The sequence below is a fragment of the Daktulosphaira vitifoliae genome, unplaced genomic scaffold (genome assembly GCF_025091365.1).
Source record: "Daktulosphaira vitifoliae isolate Bord-2020 unplaced genomic scaffold, ASM2509136v1 Scaffold_4, whole genome shotgun sequence".
In the NCBI taxonomy this organism is placed as follows: domain Eukaryota; kingdom Metazoa; phylum Arthropoda; class Insecta; order Hemiptera; family Phylloxeridae; genus Daktulosphaira; species Daktulosphaira vitifoliae.
In genome coordinates, this window is record NW_026099575.1 from 38,313,331 (window position 1) to 38,319,843 (window position 6,513).

The window sequence follows — 6,513 nt, forward strand, 5'->3', positions numbered from 1 at the left end:
CTGATTTTTGATCAACAAAATAAATTCAAAAGTAATTTAATGTAATATTTACTGTAAAAATATTAATCATAAAACTAAAATCATTAAAAAATTTAATTCAAGTTATAAAAATCAAGCGCATAAAAAAAAATATATGTTTTATAATGAAAATACAATTATTTAAATTTACTTTTCAGTAAAATATGTCATCCGACAGCATGCTGCGGCAAAAATTTAAGAATTATAAGGTATTTATATTTATTCGAAAATCGGTAGTACGTTTAACATAAAAATTAGAATATTTCGAAATTTGTATGTGTCTTCTATCGGTTTAATGTCAATAATTAGAAAAAATCAAAATACAAAGCAGTACTTAATCGAAAAATAGTAAAGGTTGATTGAATTAATATTTAACAATAATAGTAATCAGCTGATTCTGGATACTTCAAGAATTTTTTATTAGTGTAAAGTTTGTTGTCGTCGGATAAGTATTTAGTATTCATGTTGAAAAAGCTGCCGAAAAACGCAGTGATCGAATCGTGTCTATCGTCAATATAATTATGTTCAATTTCCATGTTTAAATCGAATAGTTTGCCAAATTGTATCAACTAGAAAATTATTTGATCGACATTAACTACAATTGTGATTTACTTATAGAAATTTGATTCATTTACCTCGTTTCGACCTGTAGTTTTAGGTATGTAGAGTGCTACGTTGGGAGCAATACTTCTTAACAGGTCGAATAGTTTTTTACCGCCTCCTTCGTAGTTGCTACACATATGTTTTTCGAGACTGTAAACTTCGTGTTTCTTATACGAAGGGCCGCCCCATGGGGGGGAGACGTCACTATGACCTGTGGCTTATATTTTTTTAAGGTTTCTGCAATTTTGAAGAAATCTCCCAGTATAAATGTAATTTTCTCCCTGACTCCATAAATCTCAGCATTTATTTTCGCGAATTCCAATTTATTAGCATCGTTTTCCACAGCGATTTTTTGTTTGTATCTTTTGGCCAATTGGATGACGTTACCACCAGCGCCACAAAACGGATCCATAGCGACATATAGGCCAGGACATCTCAACACTATGTGTGTACTTAAGATTTCAGGACAAACTGAATAAAATGATTCTAAAAAAAAAAAACGTTATCAAATATAGTAAAAAACTTTGTTGAAATAATAATTTTATTACCATTGTCCATCATGATTCCTTCGTCGAATTTAGAAAACAATAAGTACCTCTTATCCCATAAATGTTTTTTAATATCCTTAGGCCGAGTTCTAGTTGCGGATTTTTTGTTATTATTTTCACGACATAAATTTCCATTCTCTTTAGTTTTTTCCAGGCCTTCTAGAGTAAAAAGTTCAGTTTTTTTACTTAGCAACGCACTGTTAGTGTTAGATGTTGTAATATTTTCTGTTAATTTTTTAGACTGTATTCTACTAAATTTGAGTGAATTTTCTATTAAGGTGCGGTTTTCTTGATTTGTTGTAAATATATTTCCTGACACTATTTCAAATGGTTGTGTTGAATTATTGTTTTTTGACTGTATAAAGTCTGAGTTAAAAGACTTATCAGCTTTTACAGAAGTTTCTGTAGGAGTGTTAGTGGGCTCTTTTTCAATTTCAGTTTTCGTAACAATTTCTGGGTTTAGTTTTTTGACGGGTTCAATTTCATTATTCATTAATGAAATGTTCGTATAAGTGTTTGAGGGCTCTTTTTCGGTTTCAATTATCGGAGTTCCCGTAAATTTATCTTCTATGAGCGATTCTTCTAAAATTGATTTTTTTGTCAAAATAGGTGTGTCCAAAATAATAGGATGTGTAGTCAAAACTGGGCGGCGATTATTCTAAATAGATTCTACTGGTTTAGTTGAAGTAATTTTCTTCTTAAAAAGTTTCATCTCCAAAAAAGTCTGCAGCGACACAACTGCCAATGCAATAAACATAATATCTCTGATTACTTGAAATGGAATTATAAAATATATCACCAACGTCGTTATCACGAAAAACAAATCTGACTCCATATTTTTTTATAAATATATACACAAAAAACTTAAAAAATTTTAGTTATACTTAGAGAAAAATGTAACAGTTAAAGTGTTTAAAGTATATACGTACTCATTTATCACAAAAAATAACTTAAGCATAAGATCACCAAACGGTGTCGATTTAAACAGCATTTTTTATCCTATTTAAGCAAAAAAATTTGCCTTGTTTACATTAAGCCAATAAATATAACAAAACATTTTTTCAATTGGCCAACAATTAATACATTTATTTAAAAAAGTAAATTATTTTAAATTACAAGTCTGCAACGTCTGAATGAGTAGCATTGATTTCATAGTTAAGGTCGTTATTTAATAAGTAAAAAAATATATTTCCTTGTTTATGTATAAGGGGCCGCCTCCACAATGCATTCCGCCCAGGGTTCGGTTGGGTTTGGGTTGGTTATAAATATCAATAAATAATGTATTTTATAAATAGTATGAGACCCCCGTAATCTGATAACCACGAAATGGATAACCGATCTAGTTGTATTGACTAATGATTAGTTGATCTTGGTCGTTTATTTAAAATGAAATGGGAAAACAATAGGTATCAGCTAGTGTGCTTTTAAAAAAATATGTTTTAGAATTCGAGTATGAAATTTTGATCACGGACGGGCATGTTTTATATTTAAAATATGTGAGATAAAATTAAAGTTTAAAAAAAAAATATATATATATGTCTCATTAAAAGTGTCAAACATCACAAAAAATATGTGCAGATAAATCTCAATTACTTTTAATCAATCGAAATTCAGCGAAATCAAACTTCAATATGAATTTATACCAAGCCATGGTTTCTGTCAATAATCCGTTAAATAAGCTTTCTAACAATATTTTTAGGACTATTTTAGAGAAGTATACTGGTAATAGTATTCCAACGGAATCGAAATCGAAATGAAAAGGTTATATTTGACTCTATGATATAAAATACAATATCGTCTTATTATTTTTATCAGATTATGCTCCATATATGGTAAAATCAGGTACTATTCTTAAAAATGTATGTACAAAAATGATTCACGTTACTTGTTGTTCCCACGAACTACTCAGAATTTCCAAATAAATTCGCGGACAATTTGGTACAGTTGATGAATTAATATAAAATATGAAAAATATATTTTGTAAAGCTCCATCTTATGTTAAATTATTTAAATTAGATAAAAATTTGCTCCCTGAACTAACTATTACACGTTGAGGTCTTGGATAGAGGCTACAATTTATCATTGCGAACATTTTAAAGAATTTCGACACGTCGAAAGCTGTCTAAATGAAAACGACGGTGACAGTATCAAAAGAGTTAACATATGCATAGTGAAACCAGGCTTAGAAGCAAATTTGGCTTATACAAAAAGTAATTTTGAAATTTTTATCAAAGCCATTATAGAACTACAAAAAAAGATGTTTTACTATGTGATTCACTAGCAGTGGTTCAAAATGTACAACAGAATTTTCTACATTAAAAAGTAATTACGAGAATCCAATTATTACCGAACTAAATAAAGTTTTTGAAAAAAATGATGGCTTGAGAATTATTAAAAAAATATCAAAAATACTCGATGGTGAAGATGGTAGTGATCTATATGACTTTAACAATTTTCTCAAAGACTATTCAAGTGACAATATTGTTCACTTTAAATATGCGCCTATTACATCGGCTGTTGTCAAGCGCTCATTTTTAGCTTATAAAACTGGGCTTTCGAACGATCCTTTACATTATTTAAACCTCAGAAAACACTTGATTATTAATTGAAATAGTGAAAGTAAGAAACATATTTAAGTAAATAAATTATTTAAATAAAATAAATGAATTTTTTTCCAGCTATTATTTAAACTATTTTTTATTTATTTTTTCAGAAACTCAAGAAACCTAAGATTTAGGTCTTGTTTTTTTGTAAAAAATTTAATTTTTTATTAATTAAACTCATTTAATTTTACATAATTTTTGTTAATGGTTATATTGTAGTTTTGGAAAATAGGCACAAATATCTGGTATTTATAATTATATTTTAAAATGGCTTTTTCTTTGCTTATTCCTAAAATGTTTTTAAGTGCTTTAAGTCTCGGGACCCAGTTATACAATTTTATATTATATCATTTAATTTTTTTGTTAACAAATAATTAATCATATCAAATGCTTTAGTATTTAACTTTAGTATAGTTATTATTACTCATCAATTTTTAAATGTACAAATTTTATTACAATTTAACAAAAAAAGAAGCAGAATAATATCCATTCCGAAATTGTTTTATATATTATTTTTCGCATATTATGATTTATTAAATAGAGACTCAAAATAAATATAAATAAGACTGACTATTTTTTTTTTATCATTATTATTTTGTTCTATCAACAGAAAATTTGACACGGATAGTTCTAGTGTCAATAAACGTTTTTTAAATATAATATAGGTAACACAACCACGCACAATAATGTCTAAATAATAATTGCAACGGCACTGCCCGAGAGGAGAAAAAAAACAAATTTAAATAAACAAATATATATATTAAAAATTTATCAAAAGAGATGAAATACAACTTATGAATTATGATATATATATAGTAAAGTACCTGTCAATGTGCGACACGTAAAAAACGGCGGTTAGAGTTAGTTCACATAGGACGTCCAAGACAAAAAGAGAGAGCGTTCACCGGCGGCGGTTGGTAATCGACCGCGCTCCAGTAGATAGACTTTGCATCCCAACTAGATAGCGAGGGTACTCTAATCAGACTGGACTTCCAGTGTAATAAGGCGGCTGATGGAAGAGACGAAATGATCATGTATTAAACATATCGCAAAATATACGGAACCGTATCAAATTTAGGTCATCTCATAATCTAGGATAGGCTATTCAATTAAGATCGTGTTTATATTAATTAATTCAATAATAATTGACTACATATCACACTAAAAAATAAATAATAACAATATAGAATAAATGATATTTAATGATACATTCAATTTTTTCACATTATTAAATTAGACATTTTTTAAGATAATATTATGTAAAATAACCCATAGGATTATTTTGTCACAGGTTATTAGTACAATTCTGTCTAGGATTAAAATATAAAAATTATTTAATTAAAAATATTGACTAACTTCAATTGGAGAAACAATCTTTAGTAAAAAATTTTTTAGAAATTATCTTTCAACATCATATTAAAATTTAATTTTTGTTAATTTTAATGATACACTAATTCAATTGTTTAAAAATAGGCGTCAAAAACGATATTATTATCTATTTATTACTTAATGTGTTATTCATTACTTATTATCTTAAAAAATTAATACATAATTTTGGAATATAATTAATTATAATATCGATATATCTGTGACAACTTCTACTATTATTTGTGTGAATTTTATCATTTATATAATAGTTTATACATATAATAGATAGAAGTAATTACTAAAAAAATAATTATAATGATATTAAATTTTATTGCTTAATAGATAAAAATAATAATGAGAGAAGTATCAAAACATTATTTAAACTTAATAACAACTGCAGTTAATATTAATGGAATGCAATATTTAAGAGGCAAACTGAAAACTTATTTATATAACTTAAAATACTTCTGCTCAATTTTTTTTTTAGAAATACCTATAATATTAAAAATTTTAATGAGGAAGAAAAATGATTATTTATTATAAAGAAATAATAATAATCAAGTCAATAACTAGTTCAAGAGGGCAAATTTTATTAGTGTATAAATCAATAACGCGAACTACCAATTAACAAACTTCCTACTTGCGTTTCAGTGACAAGTCTTAACTGAATAAAAACATATACATATAGGATTGGATTTAATTATTTGTAGTCTCTAAATGAAAAAAAAATATTCTCTAGATATTTATGCTCAATTAATTTTTTTTAATACTATTATACAATTTTGATTTAAGATTTGGAAGATTTTTTCGCGTATAACCACTAGATAACAATTCTAGTGAACTTTTAATTTTTGAAAAAGTAGTATATAATTTATCAAGACGCTGTTTCATTTTACTAAGTGAAAACATAAATAGTATTATACGTTTAAACATAAAAACAATCACACGAACCATATAGGTATAGTAATAATGTGCTTTCAAATACAAAAACAAAAACATAAAAAAATTTCTAAACATGAGTCAAAAAATGATAGCTTCTTAATGTTTTATTTGTTGTTTATAATTCAAAAAATAAACCCTCCCAAAAATGCTTTAGTGTTAATGGAATCAAAAAAAATCTCACTAAATAATATTCTATATAATTACTAGAAGCTAAACTTAATTTGACTGTCAAATATAAATTTGGAAGCTTCTAAATTAAACTATAACGTGTTTGTAAACTTAAAATTTGATGATTTATTTACTATTATTTGAAGTATATAATATCTCTAACATTTTTAAGCTTAATTATTACCTTTTTAACAAATAAAAGATTTATTTCTCAAAAAAAATAACTTTTTATTTATATAAAAATTGTAGTTTATAGTTTTTAC

The 6,513-nt window shown here is 26.3% G+C and overlaps 1 long non-coding RNA gene across 1 annotated transcript; it reads right to left on the reverse strand.

The window, feature by feature from the left end:
* Window positions 1-238: 238 nt before the first annotated feature.
* On the reverse strand, window positions 239-5,012 carry LOC126906103 (uncharacterized). Its single transcript, XR_007704186.1, has 3 exons — window positions 4,597-5,012; window positions 654-1,907; window positions 239-587 (listed from the first exon to the last, which is right to left on the reverse strand). It is a non-coding gene; the product is annotated as an uncharacterized LOC126906103 (long non-coding RNA).
* Window positions 5,013-6,513: the final 1,501 nt, after the last annotated feature.